General features: G+C 37.0%; 1 long non-coding RNA gene across 1 annotated transcript; it reads left to right on the plus strand.

The window, feature by feature from the left end:
- Nucleotides 1-1,545: 1,545 nt before the first annotated feature.
- LOC113964502 lies at nucleotides 1,546-10,636 on the plus strand. The gene is made up of 3 exons (XR_003533212.1): nucleotides 1,546-1,896; nucleotides 6,685-6,846; nucleotides 10,001-10,636. It is a non-coding gene; the product is annotated as an uncharacterized LOC113964502 (long non-coding RNA).
- Nucleotides 10,637-21,800: the final 11,164 nt, after the last annotated feature.

The following is a 21,800-nucleotide window of genomic DNA, read 5'->3' on the forward strand; positions in this document are numbered from 1 at the left end:
GAGTGATGAGGTCTCTCCTGAGCCTCCTCTTCTCCAGGCTAAACAACCCCAGCTCCCACAGACTCTCCTCATAGGACTTGTGCTCCAGTCCCTTCACCAGCCTTGTTGCTCTTCTCTGGACCTGCTCCAGCACCTCAATATCCTTCCTGAACTGAGGGGCCCAGAACTGGACACAGTACTCCAGGTGTGGCCTCACCAGTGCTGAGTCCAGGGGAAGAATCACTTCCCTGGTCCTGCTGGCCACACTGTTCCTGATCCAGGCCAGGATGCCATTGGCCTTCTTGGCCACTTGGGTACACTGCTGGCTCATGTTCAGCTTCCTGTCAATCCAAACTCCCAGGTCCCTTTCTGCCTGGATGTTCTCCAGCCCCTTTGTCCACAGCCCGTAGCGCTGCATGTAGCTTAGCAGAAGCAGTCAAGATGTGCATGCAACATTTCCTCATTGTTTTTCAGTAGATGGGGACATTATCTATCCTTAGTGACCTGCAGTTAGCAGCAAAACATAGGTGGAAACAATGCAATAGTAGTTTTTTTGGTCTTATGAATCCAAGAACAGACCTTCATGAGTCTTCAGGTGATGTGTTTTAATATATAATCAAAATTACTATTATTTCATAACATTTAAATAAGAACCACAAGCATTTTCATGAAATTAAGATTCATGGAATCACAAAATTTTTGAGGTTGAAAGAGACCTCTGGGCATCATCTTGTCTGACTCCAACCTCGCACACTCAAGGAGGGCCATTTAGAGTGGAGGTGGTGGTTCTAGAGAGGACTATGTCCAGATGGTTTTTTAACATGCAGTTCAAAATTGGTAATTCTTCCTAGCAAAACTGTGGGGACACAGCTGGAGTACAGAGATATTACTATTAGGATCATACAGACTACGATGACACTAAATTGCATCTGTACCTATGCTTTTGTTGTCCATGCTTTAAAGTGAAGCAGTGACAATGTTTTAAAGATAGCATAATGGTACACTCCAGATTTTAAGCCGTAGGCTGCCCAGAGTGATTACACTTATTTAAGGCTTTTTAAAAGCCTTTTGGTTCATTATAGACTCGAGTTTGTGTCCGGACAAAACGCAGCTACGTTTTATCTAAGAGAATGTCTTTTAATTTAGTGAGAAAAATATGACATTTTGGTAAAATGTTTTATAGGAATAAAATACAACCAAGAAAAATATTTTGCTAAAACAGCCAGCACAAAGACCCATTCCACAGAAAACACTCACTACAAATAATCAATATGCCAGCTTTAGCAAAACACAGTTCACTGGTTTTAAGTTACTCACAGGAGAAGGAAAAGAGTAAAGAAGAAAACAGACTAAAAGAGTAAAGAAAGAAGGAGAAAAAGAGAAGGAGAGTGAGGAAAGAAAAGTAGTTACCGAAATGATTCAATGGTGCATATGTTGCAGGTTGGAACAGAAGGGGAAAAGGAGAGACAGCTCATATGGAGCCTCCTGTATTTATACTGCTTGGTTTTCCCTCCAACACAGGATATCCAATCATTGACCACTCAGTGCCTTTCAGGCCACAGGGAGGTGTGCCGTAGCCATCGCTGGCTCCAGGGGCGTGCTGTGGGCGGGCTACAGACAGGCCTTCCTTGACTGACAGCCCAGCTATATCCAGTGATACCATGTGCTCTGCATGGACACAGCCGTGTTGGTTGCAGCCCTTCCAGCTCTCCATGTGCTCTCTGGGGCCTGGCCCCATTGGCTGCAGGCCATGTGCTCTCAGGAGGCCTTGGGCCCCTTCCCCACACACACATACTCACTCACAGTGAGTTGGATCCAAGCTGTGTCAATAATTCAGTTAGATTTGAATCCAACATCTTACACATGATGCAAGAGCTTTCATATCATCTGACTTTGGGCACCAAACTAAAAAGCTAAGTGAGTTAAGTAGTTTTTCTAGTGGTTTTCTAGTCATTTGAGATATTTATTGTACTATTAAGGAACCTACAAGAAATATTCCTTGGATTAACATCTAAAGGATCCCCCTCTCTCTAATTTGCTTGTAGAGGAAACCTACGGAGAATAACCACCTGCCTTAGCTTGGTAGTTATGACATCTCCCAATCTAGCCCAGAGATCTTGTGCAAGAAAACAAAATACTGTGCATCATGTCTGCAGCTCCTCACTCAGATTAGCTAGGAAACACATTATTCACCTCTGTTCCACTAGTTGTCAGTATTCAGAATTAAAATGGTCTCCACTTCCTGGGGTAATACGAATAAAACAGAAAAAACTGCAAGTGTCATATTTGAATGTGACAATCTCTGTTAATTCAAAGGGTCTATGTTTCACGCTTATATTAATAACCTATTTAAAATCCCTTACTACGAGAATAAACTCCATCAGAAACAACAGGAGGGCTCTCAGTTGCAAATGCAAGAAACACCTTTCAGTAAACTTTTTATAAATGAGTTATTTAAAGTAGCAAATTAATCTCTGATTCTAAACATACCTAAGAATAGTAAGAAAGCTGTTAGTGTACGTCTTATATTTCTCAACTCTTATGCCATTACAGTGATTGCATTAGCTTTTTCTTTTAACTTTCATATATTTAAAAAACAACAAACCATATCTGTTTCCTTGTTAGTAGCTACTGAGTAGGTCTTGTTGAACTGTCATTGTTTCACCCCAGCCAGCAGCCAAGCCCCCACAGCCACTCACTTACTCCCCCACCAGCAGGACTGGGAAGAGAACTGAAAGGGTAAAAGGCAGAAAATTTGTGGGTTGACATGAAGCTAGTTTAATAGGGAAAGCAAAAGCTGCACATACAAGCAAAGAAAAACAAGGAATTAATTCACTGCTTTCCATGGGCAGGTGAGTGTTCAGTCCCCTCCAGAAGAGCAGAGCCCCATCACAGGCAATGATTACTTGGGAACACAAACACCATCACTCCAAACATCCCCCCCTTTTTCCTTCTTCCCCCCATTTTATATACTGAACATTATGTCCTATGGTATGGAATATCCCTTTGGTCGGTTTGGGTCACATGTCCTGGCTGTGTCTCCTCCCAGTCTCCCACGCATCTCCAACTTCCTTGCCGGCGCGGCAGTATGAAAAGCAGACAAGGCCTTGTCTGCTTGTTTTTGTTACTGCTCAGCAGTAACAAAAACATCACTGTAGGTGTTCAGAATAAATCCAAAACACAGCCCCATACCAGCCACTCTACTCCAACCAAACCCATCATGCTGAGTCCACAATGTTTCAGGATGATAGGCTTGAATTAAATTTACCAAAATCACTTAGACCAACAATTGATAGTGTGAAGACATCTCAAGTTCAAAAGTTAACATTGGAAAGGGCTGACCACACTCTGATATTTTATGGGGAGGTAAGAATAGGATGCTTGAAGGTATTGAGGGATTAATTGCAGGGTTTCTGCAGAAAGTGGAAAGCCTACTCTTTTGTGCATTGCTGATTTTGCTCAATAAAATTTACATTTTAATCTACAGGGGAGTTCATGTTGTTAAGTTAGAGCATCAGCAGATATTCCAGAAAGTGTTCTTTTCATGTAATAAAATCTAATTTTTTTGCCTTGAAATAACAGAGCAAACACATTGGACTTGTTCCTAAATGTTATAATATAATGTGGCCAAATCAACCCTTGGACTGTCCCAGAGGCACAGTTCTAAGCCTCTTTTTATCTGTGCTTTCCGTTTGTTCCTATGAAACAACCATTTTGCACAAATGTCAACAGACCCTGAAAATGTGCTCATCTTCATATGAGAAATGTAAGGCATGCCATGTCACTCACTCTCTCTCTTTCCCCTCTTCTTGCAGAAAGGGAGTCAGTGTAAATATTTTACATGTCAATATTTTTACCTATTTGCATGCACTCACATTTTTCTTTGATTATTACTTAATACATGTATTTACATGCATTAAAATATTTACATGTATATGTTTTTACATGCCATGTAAGTGTAGAGTGAAACTCAATTTGTTAGCTGGTATGTTGGGATTAAAGGTAGCCTCTCTGACATATCCTCTCCTATGTCTTCTTGTTCTTTCCATTTGGTTTAAGTCTATGCTTTGCCCTTCACTCCTTCAACCCTTCCTCCATTAGACTACCCTGTGTCACTTTTCTCTCCCTTTTTTTGGTCTTGACACTCACAAGCTTTCATATCTCCTTCTTAATGTTCTCTCATCACCCTGTGTGTAAAACAAATTGAGTTCTCTGTGGCATGGCGCAGTCAGGGCACAAACTTTAATAATATAATTTAAAAAAGGTTCAGAACAGTACTGCAAAAAAACTATGCTTGAAAACTCAAAGCTACTGTTCTCATTAACAAGATGCTTTTTCTGAACCAACTGAGAGAGAAAAAGTCAGTGGACCTTTATAATCAAAGGTGCAGAAACATTAGGTGGAAAATGCAACTGAAACAGCAAAATGTTGAAATTTGTTCTGGAATTGCAAGGTGTCAGTGCTCTGCTCTGACAGAACTCAAGTTAGTGGAAGTTTTGACATAGACTTTAACGGCAAAAGTCCTTGGTTCACTGTCTATGTCTAAAACTAATGTCTAACTTTTTTTTTGTCTTTGTGACACGGCTATAAAAACATATTACCTGCTGTCTGACCGTGGCGTATATATATGCTATTTGCGTTAGAGTGGCTCCCTTTCAAAGTCCATACAGTGCATTTTGCGCAGTTTATGACTTCAGCTTTGGGCAAGGATATGACAGTTTCAAAAGCATAACATGTGGGACACTTCCAGTTTTCATTAACAAAATTAAACAGCTTTCACTGGTTTGAATCTGTTACTTCATTTCTAAATTTCAGTAGCTGCACATGAGGAAAACAAACTTGTCTAAACTGGTATAACTTATCCTGAAAGCACAACATGACAGCTAGAAGGGGGACTACCTGTAGTTAAATCAGAGATGACATGTGAATGCACTCAGTAATTAAGACACCAAATTTAAGGAGGTTTTATTTTAAATCCCTAGTTTCTTCACTGAAATAAACGGACATCCTAACCCTGCAGCTCAACAAAAAGAAAAAAAAAGTAACAGTGTGGTGACTCTTTTCTGCACTCAAAGAGGTCCTCTGGATATTTTTCACTTCATGTGCTCTATATGCAGCGAGAGGGAAAGTGAGATAACACACCCCACAAGCTTACATGTGACTGTGACATTCATCAGAACTGTTACATTCGATGACAGCTGAAAGGTGTGCAGTCATCTAATCGTGCAGGCCAATGAATCCCCTTGTCATCACTCTAAACCTGATTGGACCTATGCCAGAAGCATTGCAGCTTTAGCACATGCAGCAGCTTGATACACCAATACTGCTAAGACCTAGCAACACACGCAGGGTTAATGGCAGCTGCTCTCTCATTTGCTTCCTGATGCAGCATTGTTTATAGATTAAGGAGTAAAGGCAGGGTTTAGATAGTTTATTTGGGGGTATTGTATTTAATGTTTATCTGGTTTTGTTGGTTTTGTTAGTTTGTTCATTATTTTGTTTAAGCTAACATGAGGAAACTGGTAAAATATACTTCTGTGTATCACAAAGAAATTAAGAGTTGTTGCTATTAGGACTTTTCACTCCATGTTCACTAGTCTGGAGTACTAAAACATGTTTCTGTCTTAACGGTTAAACTATCCAAGCAGATGTTTAAATGCACACTGTCAATTTTTTTATCTAACTTAGATGATGGTTAAAATATTTGCTGAATCCAAAGAACAACAAAGGTTTATTTTAACATCTGATTTAGCTCTGTGTGTGGTGACCTCCCGACTTTACTAAATCAAGCATAAATATCTCATTGACTGCAAAGAGGGCAGTATTTCATCCTGCTTATATCACTACAGTACAGCAAAATATACTTATTTTTTGACAGATTCTTTATACAGTTTCATCCTTCCACAGTTAATGTCAGAACTGAGCTCCTTCTGTATAAGATGGCACAAAGTGTTTATTCCTCTGGAAATTTCGTCGTATCATACAAATTGAATCCAGCAGTACCACTGCATGATCCTACAGATACAATTTCTTCCTAAGAAGATGTGAATGTAAAACAAGATGGAATATTCTGCAGGGTCTCAAGCAGCCCACAGGGAGCTGCAGCATAAGCCAGACACACAGGCAGCCCAAGGCCTCAAAAACATCTTTTCATCTCTAACCCCTGCTGTGCCATCCTTCCTTAGAAATTTCAATGACTACATTGTCTGTCCTGTCTTAAATCAAAAACCACTAGGTTTCATTCAGATATGTTCTATCAGGTGAAAAAACTTTAGCAAGCAAAATATTTCAGTCTGCAGAAAAACTAAAACATGAGGTTCAGGTAGGGTACAGCACACACTAAGGAACCGCTGGTGCCTGAAGACCCATACAGAGAATCTCTGCTGCTGTGCCTGCCCTTCCCTTTCAAGTTCTGCAAGGCCATGGGGGCTTCTCAGTCTTGACATTTGTTTTCTTCTTCTGATCTACATCTCTTCCTGAATTCATATTTTTTATGCCTCCAAGCTCTAACTAGGACATCTGAAAAGTAAAGGGAGAACAATATTAGCCAGATATACTGACCTCCTACATAAGGGCATTAAATAACGTCCCTTTGGAGCTGATTTTAAAATGTCTTGGAAAAATCTTTGAAATATCTCATAGAGAGAGAATGAAGATGGCGTATGATTTCAAATAACCAACACAATCTTCTATTTTTCTTTCTAGGGTTGCTCCTAAACATTTTGAGAGAATTAATTGTTATTGTCAGGTTATAGGAAGAAAGGACACACACACAGAAAAGAGCAATGGAAGTTCATCACCTACTCAGTTGAAGTAGCTCAAAACTGTACTGAATTAAAGACACTAAAAATGTCAATTTGAAATAAAGTAAGTTTTAAACATGAGGGGTTTGGTTTTTTTTATTTTCATGCAATCCTCATTTCTAGTTTGTATTGGAATGTTTGATTTTTATGGTAAGAAACAGTGCTTTTAGTATGTCTGCATATGTCTACAATCATCATTGTGCATTTACCAAAAAGAAAAGAGGTGCAATTAAAATTGGATTTTGAATTTAAGCAACAACTTCCACTATGTTTAAAATGTGGAACACTACAAAAACTTGTCACAACTTTAAACCTAAGATGAAACCTTTCCTGTCCTTATGTAACATCCCAGGCTGTTATCATGAGCTCATAGAAGGGGTTTTACATCAAAAATATATAAGGCTCCCAAAACTCGTCCAATGGATTCATTAAAAGGGGCCTTCAGTTCTTTCATACCTTGAGAACGCCCACAGGAGAGACGTTACGACACCTCTCAGGGGGTCAAAATAACACACTTTACTGGCAAACTTTGGAAAATAAGAGAACTTGACAAAAGTTTAAAACACATATTTAATCAACAGAAAACACAGTGTTGGACTAAAAGCTCCAGGGTCGGGGGGATGGGGCAGCACTCCTGGTGTGCCAGTACTGAGAGCTGCACCAATGGTGCACCAGTGGCTCAAGGCTTATGGTCGGGCAGTGCAGCATCCTGACTTGGCAGAAGTTGTCATGCGCCCTCCCCACCCAGGGTTGTTTTGAGTCATTTATAACTTTTTAATAACTTTTTCCAGTCCCTCACACCTTAATGTCATGAAATCTATCAGATATGTTTTTCCTAGGGCAAGTATCTAATTTTCAGTTTCATTCACGTACAACTAGAGGAACAGTATTGCAAGAAACAAAACCAGCAGTTCCCACTTGACCATAGGAGAGTTGGAGGGAAAAAAATTGACTATTTCTGCTTTTTAAGAAAATTACTTAATACAGGATTCAGAAAATAAAATTATGTCTGCAGTTGAGCTTGCTAAATACTATTTATCAAATGCGTTACTCACTAAATTTTTGTCATTTTTATTGACTAATTTATTCAACAAATACTTCTTATGATAGTAAACCAATTCTGCAGCAGTCAAAATACTATTTGTCAAATTATTTGATAAATAATGACATTATTATTCAAATTCCTTAGTTAACCCTATTTATTTATTTATTTATTTTCAGCTACCTGCAATCTCTGCCATGGAGTAAAGCTGCCTAAATGCAAATTGATGATGCACATTAAATGCTAACAGTCAGCACAGACAGTGCTGTGTTTTACATCAGTTTTAATTCTTCTTTTAAAAAGTTGTTAAAGAATAATTTTTATTTGTTCTTTCTTTTAATAGTTCTTTAATTGTGTTTGTTTCCTCTAGTCCTTCCTTCCTTACTCGTTTTTTTTCTTTCCAACTCATCATTTTCTAGATGATAATGCTCTTTTTTATAAAGTTCATATCCAGGAGGTGACTTGATAACATTTTTGAGAAATGCTTTTCACTCGCAATCTTTAAGTATTTGTAAATATTTAATTGCAATTTAACTACTCAGATATGACTTCATAAAAACAGAATTCTGAGAATGAATGTTATTTGTGTACTAGAGAACAATCTAAGCTCTGCTTCAGTCATTGCTGTGACTGAGAAAGATGGAATTCATGGAAGGAATTCCCTCAAGGACACGAAAAGAGACTATTTTGCAATTAGGAAAAATTTAGTATAGACAACTAGACAGAAACCTTGTCCGTGAACAGGATGCTTAGCAAGTGGAACATGAATTATCATTATTCTTTTCTTCCTCCTTTTCTCTATGCCTAGTATGAGATATCTGGAACTGCATTTGTAGAATTAGTGAGAATTCATGACTGCATCCAAATGTAACCAGAATCAATTTTGAACATGTGCAGAACTGCAGAATTATTAACTTATCAAGGGGAAAAAAAAATTAAAAAACCGCAAAAACCAACCAAACAAACAAAAAAGACAATCCCCTCCCAAACCTCCCCCAGCCCCCCCCCAAAAAAAATCCCCAAAAATTCAACATGCCCACAACATAAGAGTAGGTTTATCAAGTCAGTGTGAAAAGTTCAGATGCCACTTGATAGTTTTGGCCTTTGTCAATGGATTCCTCAGTTTTCCCTCCTTGAAAAGGAGCTGTCAATGTTCCTATGTGTTTGGGTACTATGCAATAAATTTGCAATATTTATAAAGAGGTTACATCCATGAAAATCAACACAATACTTAGATATGTTCTTTATGACAAAACCTTCTTAGAAGTGATAAATAACGTTTGCAAACAATGAAAGAACAGATTTTGGCATACGAGATGTGTCTTCAAAGAAAAACATTCCAAACAAAGCCAAAGTTATTTAAAATGTATTTGATCCACAACTTGATTTTTCCTGTGTGAGTAGGAAGATGATCTCATATAATTAGCAAACACAGAAAATCTCATGCAACCTTCTTCTCATAGCAGAGGCAGTGTTATCATATAAAATAAATAATACAAAATAAAACCTCGCAGTTTATGTGAATACCTAAACCACATACATAATTCATGATGTTACTTTAGCGCTCTAAATATGGTGTTACCCTTGCTGCAGGGTGCAAATGGTATCCCTACTCCAACACCCTACTCCACAGAAGCACCAAGTCCCAAATTATCCCTACTTAAAAGCTTGACTCTGAGTGACTAAGCTCTTGATAGAATCTGGCTCTTGATATTTAACTAGACTGTTAATGATTCAGCTGTACGTAACTACAATGCCCATCTGATATATGTATATCTATCACCTATAAGTCACCTAGCAGTTCTGATGGTAGTTTTAAGGATAAAAGTAACTGCATTAACTGAAAATAAGGAGATGTTTAACAAAGTTTCCAATAATATGATTTAACATCCTAAGTAGCTCTTATAGATAACTTAGAAACCAAAGTAATCTACAACAGTAGTACGATTTATTTACATGCTTTCAATGCCTTTTGATCACTGTTACACATAAATAACATTTTTTAATGCAGCAAGATAAAAGACTAATTCTGTAGTACATTTGTTCTTTATGAGTTGCTTATCTTTAGTTTAATGAAAAGAACACCTCAACAAATCTGAGCCGCAGTATGCCCGGCTGGCTTGTTTCAGGTGTGGAGGATAACACACCTTGTCTTTTTTCCTGTCCTTTTTTCCAGCATATGGGCCAGACAGAATTGATGCTTCAACCGCTGACCTTCTCTGAGGCTGCATGCTGTTCCAAAGATGTAGAGTAAGGGGCAGTACACTGGTAAAGCTATAGCGAGGGAGAGACATTGTGCAGAGGGACCGTGCTGCACCCCACTGTGAGGTGTGAGTTTGTGCACAGCCTTGTAGACAAATGAGCTCCAGGAGGCATTGCCTTCCGTATGACCCATGGTTGGTCTGAGCCATACAGCTGTATGCCTCAACATGTTCTCACTCTGGTGTTCCTATGCATATTTTTCATATTTTATGCAGTCTTTGATCTGTAAAGGCAAGTAATGACAAGACAGGGAGAAAAAAAATCAGCAATTTTATCAAGAAAAAAAAATTCAAACGTGTGCTAATTTCCTTGGTGGGAGTTTGCTGTTTCAAACAAATGGCAAATTAAGGGTCTCACTCTACATGTTTTCAAGAACCCTGCACTGCAACCTAAGTAAATGCCCAATTCTGCTACCCTACACTGATGTGAATCAGTGGCAATTGTCCTGATAAATGAGATGTCTCCAGATTTACTTCAGTAAACAAGGAGAACAGAACTTGAAGTTGAGGGTAGTCATCTTGTAGGAACAGAGCCAAAGCCTGAGTATTTCCACAGCTGAAGGAAGGAGACAAAGCATATGCTGCCTTGTATGAACTAAATGTCACTTGTCTTCTAAAGCTGTTTTTACTGTGAGGTTGCTATTACTTGTTTCCCCACAGTCCCCATAGTAACTATAAAAATTTAATTTCTACTCTAAATATTTAAATCCCTGTCAGACCTGTTAACATTTTGAAGAGTAAACACAAAGGAGCCATGTGATTGTTCTGCACTGCTCTGGGCCCTTGTGGAAGGCTGCATCAGCTGTCTTGCTTTTTGGGTTATAGATATTTCTTAGTAATTTCAAATATGTGTTCTGGGATAATTTAATTGTTCTAAGAAAATCTAGTTACAACAAATTACTGAACTTTTGGGTACTGGAGTGTTATTTCCTGCATGGAGGTTTTTTTGGGTTTGTTTGGTTTTTATAAATTGAAACAGGGAACATCACCTCATCAAGCAGTTAGACTTCTACAAACATTTTCAATGTTTAAACTGGCATCAGTTTAATTATTAGCATTTGTACTACACATTGCCTTTTTTTTCCTCAGTTGTGGTTAAAATTAAACATAAAAATAAAATCTTTCCCAGATCACTGGAAGTCAGAATTTGCTAACAGTCACTACAATTGATCTTCCACAGTGAGATCTTACAAGTGAATTTAGAAGTTCTCATCCATATAAGAGTACCATTGTGTTAATACAAAAGTATGTGAAGACATGGTGCTGATCATAAAGATCTTATAGTCTAAATGAAAAAAAAATGACAAAAAATGGTAAACAAACAAAAAATTATCAATCTGAATATTCGTATTGACAAGAAAATACCAATTTCCAAATTAAATATAGCCCAAATGCATCCAGATCCAGATGTTTTTGTATTTCAGAAAACTTAAAGCCGTTTCCATAGTTGCATTTTTGTATAAAAAAAAATTACGTAATTTATTGTATCAGATGAATAACAAATACCTTTAGTGCTAATAATATTCTGTTTTCCTTCTCAGAAAATCTGCATGGTTTAATATTTTTTTCTTCATACAGTTTGGCTTAGTTAATTATAAAGCAAACAGTTTGAAAACATCACAGCTGAAAGTCATGAACACTACTTTTAAGTGTTTTTAAATTGATCTCAGACCACTCTTACCGAGCACATCAGCATAATATTAGTGCCATAGGCAGGCAATATGTGTTGATTGGTACAAAATCAATTTTATCAACTTTCATACTTGAATTCATATTTTATTAATGAGAAATACAAGCAAATACTTTTTGAAACAAAATAACTGATCCCTCTTTGGAGTTTCATTAATTTATAATGTTCTTTAGACAATGAAAATTGTTCTGTTTTATCCTTTCAATGAATAGGGGTTTGTTCCTGTCACTATAAAGAAAAATTTCTTCAGGCAAGTTCCCGTAGATTCCCTAACACATTAATCGTTACAGAAAATAAAAACATATTTTAAACACCCTCAGCATGGTTATACCCACAGGCACAATATGGCCAAGAGAAATTTAATATCTGAGAAAACAAATAAATATTTCTGCTTGTTATTTGCATGAAAGACAGCTGAAAAGAACCATATGTTTATTTAACATATGTTTTAGATTCAATTAATAAAAGCTATAAAATTGGCAGCATTAAGTCCATTTCGTCTATTAAACAGAAGTGTAAATCTATTGTGCCAATATTAAAAAAGTAGTGACTAAGAAATCATGACATTTACATTAATTGTACTATTTTTGGTCTCTTAACGAAATACTGTTATAAACTTGCCTCTTCCATAAAATACTTAAGAGGCATGGTATTCACTAAGCAACACGATCTGGAAAGGTGGAAGCTGAGAGTAACGCAGAGTTGTTAAGGCAGCTTTAAGGTCCACCAGTGGCCTCCTGAGGGACCAACAGCTTTGTAATAAGAATGACAACTACATGACACTCACTGCTCTGCTGGCACCACTGCTCAGCTGGCCCCTCTTTGAACTGCCAAAAATACCTGATTTGGCCGGTGCACCAAAATTACTGAGAAGCTCCCTGGAAGACAAAACTGTGTATATTATCTCATCCAGTTGCAATATCTATCAATTCTATTGGTTTTGCCCCAAAAAAACAGCAAGCACCTTTTAAATCTGATGAACTGCACCTGATGCAGTTCTTGATGTATTGCTGACTGATAGAAATTCTGTTTTATAGGGACACCCTAAAACACTAAGAGTGGGGTAAATTCAAAAATCCATATATCAATAAAGGCATATTCAGCTTTAAGAAATAAGAAAGGGTGAGATGTAGCAGCAAATCTGCATTATATGAGAAACTGTGGTTTTAACATGTCTCAAAATGGCTTTTTGTAGTCTCTTCGTTAACTCATGCCGGGACTGAAGAAACCCCTGGTGCTGGAGTTTTCCCCTTCCCTATCCACCTCAAGCTGTCGGAAATGGAACCTCAGATGGGAGGAGAGCCAGACTTACCAGTTATTGCTGTGGTCAGAACAGGTTCAACCTGGAGAAATTTAAATTAATTTTGTTGGTTTGTTACATCAACACCTCCCCCTCACCTGACAGTGGCCTTCATCAAACTTTATATTCTCTCCTCCTCTCTCTTACTGGTGATTCTTGAACATTTTCCAAGAAATGTCATGAGTGTGGCTGAGAGGTTCAGTTGTGCCCTGTGGTGGGTCTGTTGGGATGGGCTGTGTCTGGCACAGGGTAGTCAGAGGTCTCAGAGGCCACCTCTGTAGCCCCTGCTGCCAGCTCCTGGCACAAGAATCTTACCTAAGGATTTCTCTCCCAGGTACTGGAATATTAGGCTGTATGCTGCTTCCAATTTGAAACAGAGCAGGGTTTTTTCTTTTGAAAGGCAGCAAGCTATACCTATCCCTTTTTTTTTCTTTTCATAAAACTAATAAATCACCAATTAAAAAAAAAAAAGCAAACAAAAACTCATTATCTGGCATAACTCACTTGATACTATAAAGTCGCTCATCTTCTACTCATTCCTCCATCCATCACCAGGCTAATCGGTCCCTATGTTTATGTGCGTTCCTCTAGGAAAACGTAAAACTTTTGATGGTTGCCATTGGAAAGCTGTATGTATTTGAGATTGAGTGCATTGTTTTCAACTCAAGTTATGCTGTCTGCAGAAATCCCTTCTTGGTGTAGTACTCAGTCAATGAAAGTATTATTCTCCTTCACCTTCACAGATTATTCTGAGTGGGAAGGAGCCCATACGGATCATCGAGTCCAACTCTGAAGTTAATGGCCTATATGGGGATCTACCCCACAACCTTAGTGTTATTAACACTATGCTCTAACCAACTGAACTAATCTCAGAGTTACTAAACTATCTATGTGCATTGAGTAAAATGTCACTACCTGTTTATATGAAATCTACTAGGCCTTCATGCAAGATCATCATTTGCCAATTTGTAGAACAGGACAGAAGATCATACCCTTTAATAAGCAGACATCAGGATTTTGTAATGTTTTAAGTATTCTCAGGCAAAACGGGAAGTATAGATTAAATATCTAAATAAATTAAAAGACAGAAGTGGTGGACAAAACCAGAGAAAACATTTTATCTTAATACCTTCTCCTTCAGGCTTACTCATAATGGAAATGGTACACTAGAAAAGGAAACCTAAAGATAGTTTGTGGAAGGTATGTAAGATAACACAAGGACAAAGACATACAATAGGATGACTAAAGAGTAAACATTTACATTTAAAATTATAATCAAAGTTTTTTATCATACTCAAAGCAAAGGAGAGAGGGCGAAAGCTTTAGAGTTTTTCTCGGGTGCTATTTGCTTGAATCAGAAACTACTGCCTTTAAAAAACCCCAAACCCTACATCAATTGCACAAAAGCTCCAAGTCAGGCTATAGTAGATGGGTCAGAAAATTGATAATCAGGAATGATTTTTCGTAATATTTTCACTTGAATATGATTTGAGTTGGTAATGAAGAAAAACTAATTTCATTTTATGGTTGTTTAGTGGACTGTGAGACACGTACAGAGAATCATTTCATATGCATTCATTCTACAGTGGGCAGTATTGCACATGAGACCTGTAGACAGCAATCCCAGCAGAGCAGTGTCATGGTTTAACCCCAGCTGGCAACTAAGCACCATGCATTCACTATCTCACTTCTCCCCAGTGGAATGGGGGAGAGAGTCGGAAGAGTGGAAGTGAGAAAACTCAAAAGTTGAGGTAAAGACAGTCTAATAGGTAAAGCAAAAGCTATGCACACAAACAAAGCAAAACAAGGAATTCATTCACCTCTTCCCATGGGCAGGCAGATGTTCAGCTATCCCCAGGAAAGCAGGGTTCCATCACACGTAAGGGTTACTTGAGAATGCAAGTGCCATCATCTCAAATGTGCCTTCCCTTCCTTCTTCTTCATCCGTCTTTATATGCTGAGCATGATGCCACATGGTATGGAATATCCATTTGGTCAGTTGGGATCACCTGTCCTGGCTGCGTTCCCTCCCAACTTCTTGCGCACTCCCAGCCTCCTCGCTGGTGGGGTGAGAAGCATAAAAGGCCTTGTCTCGTGTGTAAACAGTGTTTAGTAATAATTAAAACATACCTGGATTTTTAACACTGTTTTCAGTACAAATCCAAAATACAGTCTCATACTAGCTATTGAAAAGACAATTAACTATACCCCAGCTAAAACCAGCACAAGCAGCTAAAGATTAAAGGAATAATCTGCCTCCCTGAAGTAGTTCTAGCTCAGGGCAAGGCTGACTGAAACAGCAGCATAGTAGTGTATTGTTCCTGAGTACCCTATGTCATGTAGGGAGGCAGAGGCAGGGACAAGAATGAAGCAATTTTATTTATAAATGAAACAAAACTTCACAGTACGTCTCATCAGTTGATGAGCTAAAATAGCTTTGTATTCACCTATACTGACAGATAATGTCCTCTTATCTGGACAAATTATTTTTGGTCCATTGAGGCAAGAATTAAAGTATGATTATGGCAAAAAGAAGAAACTAATTATTTTTGTAATCTTAGTGTTTATAAAATTGTATTGATAATAACCAGAAATTCATAAATTAATTACATTAAATTATAAACTTTTTTCAAGGAATTTTTAAAATTAAATTTATGTATTTATAATTCCTTAAAATATTTTAAGAAATATTATATACCCAGAAGGTAAAGCATCCATTTTCACTAGTGAAGTTGACCTACTTGTCTGCTTTCAGTCTTCTTATTTCATAAACAGAACACACAGGGAAGGCACAAAATAAAGACATTATATTTAAAATTCTGATTTGAGAAAGACCTTGGATGTACAAGGTAAGTTTCAACTCTGCAGGCATGAAAACTCTCAAGGATTTTAAAACTGTAGATTCTACAGCATAATCAAAATATTCCATGAAGGAGTTTGTAAGACTTGTCTGACATGGACAGACAAGTACATGCAAAGAAGCATGCAAAGCAAGATAAGCTAAACAAATTAGCATACCAGAGAAAGCATCTCAGATACATTTTATAATGAACAGAAATACAGTAGTGTACACTCGAATTTTCACAGAGTTAGATATTTCAAAGGGAAAGAATGAAGAAAGATCTGAAAGTAAGAGTATTTGCCTATGAAAATTGTTCCCCAAGGTTTCATTTGAGGAACTACAAAGAACAAAGATGGTACTCAAAATGTCTCCTCAGAATTCTCCATTACAAATTTGGGACTACATTTTACCAAGAAATATTCACAAGATATAAAATGAAACAAAAAATGCTGAAATTTATCTCTTGACATCTTCACCTGACTCTGAGTTGGTTTTTACTTGTCCCATAAATATCAGAGGAAATTGAGGATTCACCTTATCTCCTCTCTGCCAATGAATACACATACAGTCACTTTCAGAGGTAGAAAGGAGATAAGATTAGAAGGAGAAATGCAGGGAAAAGCAACAGCATGTTGGAGCTTTCCTAAAAGGCATTAAGAGCTGAGTTGTGCCTCAGGTCATGTCTGAATTGTAGAAGGCATCACTATGTAGAGATGTTGCACTAAGCATTGCACATTGTACAGCACAGCCATATACTCAGTGGTCTTGTTACCTTGGATCCCAGAAAGAAGATAGACATGTTTGCATAGCAATGAGACCTGTTTAATTAACCTTACCCCTCAGCCAGGCAGCTAGGTCCACAATGATGCACCAAAAAGGCTGTGCTGTTTCTTTTTCGAGGGCTGACTAGAAGAGCTGACTTCAAGAGCTCTCTTCAAGACATCCAGAGAATCTCTACATCCAGCTGAAGTCACATTCTGTTATGGTTTAAATTACAAAGCATCACATGTGTGGTAAAATGAAATGGCATTGGACCAGCCCATAGGATTCATGACCTCCCCCCTTTTCTCAAATATTTAAGTCAAAAGAATAGATTAGAATAGATTAGTTCTTCCAAAACGTTGTGGGGAAAAAAAATACTAAAAATAATAAGAAAAATGTATTGATGGTTGAGAATTATCACAGTGTTTTCCACATGTGAAAAATAAGGAAAGGTACTGTTTTTTTTTTTTTAATTCATATGTTTATTTTATAAAATATTTATATCTTTTCCATATTGAGACCAATACAAATATTATACATGCATACTCATATTGTAGCCTACAGCTCAGGTTTTAAAATCAGGAATTTAGGGAATCTAAATGCAGGATGGCAGTCTAAAATCAGGGAGCTGTCCAGAAATATAAAATAGTACAAAAAGGATCAAATACATTTCAGTAATCCCTTCAAGGACTTTGCTAAAAGATTACAAGATCAAGTATTCATTTGCCTCTGCTTCATGAAAAGATTTTCTGAAGCTACTTAATAAAAGGAAAAATGAGGAGGGGAAAGGATATCAAGACCACAACATGAGAGAAATATCAGTAACCACAGTTATATGAAGTACATGCAGATGTGCTGTGTTTGAGGAATGGTTACAGTTCATTTGTGCTAAGTTTAACATGAACAGCTTGTTTCATAATGCAAATATATTTTTGAGGGGACATAGAACAAAAAATATTTATATTTTTTCCAGTTGTTTACTGGAGATTACAGACATTTACATATAGACCACACAACATACATGCATACACAGACACACACATACACTATGTCTGTGTACACACAGGTATATCCCAACGTAACGGAAACTGAAAAAAATATTCTTCATAGTAAAGGTTTTTTGATAAAATGGATATTATCCCACAGTTCAGATTACTATGCAATTGCATTTTTAAAAATACACTAAGTAAATTATTGCAACAGTGCAGCAGTGCTAATTGTGCTCTAGCAGTGGATCACACAGAGCACTGTAAAATTGAGTAATATTTTTTCTGGATGGCTTGTCCATAATGGCAGTAAAAACTGATCCATCCTTAAAAGAAGATTTGATTGATTGACAATACTCTGGAACTAATAAGAAACAATATATTTGATTTATGACCTTTGAAGATGGAATGGTTTCCACATCCTTTTTCTTTACTCACACCCCACATACCTGTTCAAAAGCAGAGAAACACCTCTACAGAGTCAGACTTGTGATTTCTGCTATGGATGTGTACTTTTACTCATCATATGCCAACCATCTTGCACCCTTGTCCTTCCTAGAGTTGATCCACTTTTACATTTCCAAGTAACACCAATACTCTAAAAAGAAGGGAAAAAAAAGGCAATTTGAAAAATAGAAAGAGGTGATACAGGCTCCTTGAGCATCTAATGCCTAGAAAAATTTTATTCGGGTAAGTAATAGCTTCCTTTTGGCAGCCACTGAATTCCACGTGTGGCAGATTCCTTATATCCTGAGATATATATAGGTATATATCTGTTATATATCCTCCCTGACATCCTGTGACTCTCAGAGCAGTCAGTGAGAACAGATAAGTAAACAAAGAAATAAAATCTCCCTAATAAGAAATTACTGTTTCATTCATTCAGCTTCAATTACATTCATAGGTGCATAGAACTATCTGGAAGAACACTTCTAGGAAGTTGAGATTTTTACTCTTAGCTCTAGAAGGTGCTATTTTCATAAGCTTCTGTTTTCTTAATCTGATTTCTTTAATGGAATGGGTCACGAAAGGAAACATATAGGAGTACAGACTTACTCCATCCTGAAAAGGATCTTTTAAAAACTGAAAGAACAAGAAACTTGCGGATTTTCTGCTGAATGAAATTCGTTAGAGGATTGCATGTGATCCATGAAAAATTAATAGTCACCTCTAATCAGTTTATAATATAATTTTCTACATGTACTAAGGCACATATAAGTATTAAGTGTTAGTAATATGAAAAATGCATATACATTAAATTAAAACCCTACTAATACTTATCTCTTTGCAACAGAAAGTTCAAAAAAAAGAAAAAGCAAAACAGAATAATGACTCAAAATTCCAAGTAGTAACGTTTTACATATCTGCAACATATTTCACTGCAAAGGTCTACATACCACAGCAAACAGCAAGGTCACCTTCATTGCACATAATAGAAAACTGAGCAGAGCTCTGTCACAGTCATCATATTTCAGATAATACACTCACGGCAAAACAGTAGCTCCTATTTTCACTACATCAGAAACTGTCTCTTGACATCAGCCAGTAGGAGCTGGATATAAGTAGTTATGCTTAATAATAATGAAAGGAAAGCAGATCAAGAGATGAAAGGGAAAATAAGTTTATATTTAGGCAATTATGATAGAAAATAGGCAGCAGGAAATGTAGAGGAATTTATTGGAAATTACAGTGAATGGCAAGGTTTTGTATATGTTTTCAATAAGGTAGTAATTACTATTTTATATTCTCACTGATTCAGGTCCACTGCATGTTTTGGAATACTTGTCATTCCTTAAGAAAAACAAAAGGTTACCATTTCAAAAAGTGCAAAACATAAGGTCTTTCAAGAAAATAAAGGAAGAAAGAAAGAAACGTTACTTTACAGTCACCTTAGCAGCAACCTTCGCTCCATAGCAACCATTTCCTGATGCAGTGGCAAAAATGCTTACAGAAGTATCAGCTCATTGAGCTCATTTTGCTGCTTGGCACATTAGAAAGGTTCTGTTTTCTTTAGCATCTGAACATATAAAGGGAATGCTATGTTCATCTTACTCCAGTTTCCAAGAGAAAAGTTTATTTTATTAGGTTTTATTTCAAGGATGACTGGCTGGTGAGTGAAGTCAGTCTAATTTCTCCTTAAGAGCTCAGTCATTAAAATGCTCAAGTTCTCCAATGGATACCAAAAAGGATTACTTTACCTTCAATAAGAATAAAAAGAACAGATGTGGAAAGTAGAAGGCATATAGGATTCAAAAGGAGTAATTCCTGCTAAATGGGTGTCTCACCAGCTATAGTGGAGATTAACTATTCATTTCTCCTCAACTGCCATCTTCAGCACTCAACATCTCCAGTCTCAGAGTTTAAACTATATCTTGTAAATACAGAAGCAAATGAGTATGAATAGTATCTATTTATGCTGTGGGAAATAGAGATGAAAAAAACAGGGCTCTAAACAATATGAGCATGTGCATGAGTTCTTGGAATAATACCCATTTTATTGGAACTTGTATTCTTACCGTAAGGCCAGATAAAGAGAAATGCTAGGAGATACTTTTGGTTGTTTCAGTTGATTTTTTCAATCCACAAGCCTAGAAAACACACATTTGTTATCAGCTTTTATAGATGAGATGCAAAATTAGGATCCTGAAATGAAGTCCAAAATATTGTAGTAAGATTTATCCCCAGAAAGATATGTGTAGTCCTACCTTGGCTGAAGCAACGGAGGAGAAAACAGTGCATACTCAACCACCACTCTTTAAAGGATGTAGAAGTAGACCCTGGTATGGTAAAAGCAAATATTCTGTGAGCTTCCCCAAATAATCTGCACCTTATGAGACTTTTCCAAGGGCAAAAGTGTAGTAGAAGGCTTGCAGCTGAATATGCTTGACATGGGAGAGAACAATTGCTACGATTCTGATTGTTTCCCAACTAGAAGAACCCTTGCAGAAGAAAATAGTTCAAGATACAGTAAGCATATACACAGACAAGCAGATAGATCTGAGTTTATGTGAGCACCAAGTGAGCAGAGTATAAACTTGTTACAGGCTGGAAAGCAGAGAAAAGATTACTCTGTATTGACTGAAACAATTCAAAAGTTTAGACTTCTGAGCCAAAGAACACTGGAATGACAGTTTATTTTGCATATTAAGTAAGATGCTTTCCTTGCCATGTAATAAGACACAAGAAGCATGTTTCCTGTCATGATTATGTCTTTAGTGTCTGTTTTGGTTCTGTTAAAATCCAGTGACCTTATTACTGCTGCAATGACATGCCATTGTGTGTTACTACCTTTTGCTGGTTGCAGAGATCTAGTTAGTTGGACAAGAAAAAATTCTGTTCCTGAGTAGGAGTGATTGCATGTGAGTTTGAGGAACTGAAGAAGAACATGACATTCTGAGTAGAACATTTAATGCTGTATCTTTTAAATTATTCATTTTTATATAAAATTGCAATGTTGGAAAAGGTAGGAAGTTTTAACTGGAGATACTACATAAAAATCATTGGTCGTGGTATAATTAAAAGAGCTAGGAGGAAGAATTAAGGGAACTGATATCTACAGTATAACTTTAGGTTGCAAAGCTAAACAGCTGAAAGGAGTAGAGTACAATACTTTAATACAGTACCTTAATACAGTCCCTTAAATACAACATTTTCAACTCTCTAGGTTCAGGACTGCAAGATCAAAAAGATAGCTGGCCTACTATTCTCATTTTCGAAATAATTTTAGTATCAGAAGGAGTGCAATAAAGGTTTTCCATTAAGCGTACTTTTATTCTTCTAAGCTAAATTCTGTGTTAAAACTTTTCAGCAAGGCCTGGGTCCTAGATAAAACAAGAGGCTAGAAATCAAATGGAAACCTTAATTAATGAGAATTATGCTGATAAATTGGAATAAAAATGGATTCTATAGTCCACAGAAGCCTAAAGTTAGAAGTATTAGAGCACTGCACAGTTGTTATTTTAATTTTTAAAAAATGTTCCAGCTATTTTAAAGAAACAAGGTCTAATGGTCAAACAGCTAGACCTAAATCGGAAAAAAAACCAACCTGGTAAAGTTTTTGTAATTCAAAATCAAAATATAGTAAGGTTAAATTCAGGCTATTGATACCATTAATTGCATGTATCATCATATATGG

The sequence above is a fragment of the Neopelma chrysocephalum genome, unplaced genomic scaffold (genome assembly GCF_003984885.1).
Source record: "Neopelma chrysocephalum unplaced genomic scaffold, ASM398488v2 Primary Assembly neopelma1_42, whole genome shotgun sequence".
NCBI classification, from domain to species: Eukaryota; Metazoa; Chordata; class Aves; order Passeriformes; family Pipridae; genus Neopelma; species Neopelma chrysocephalum.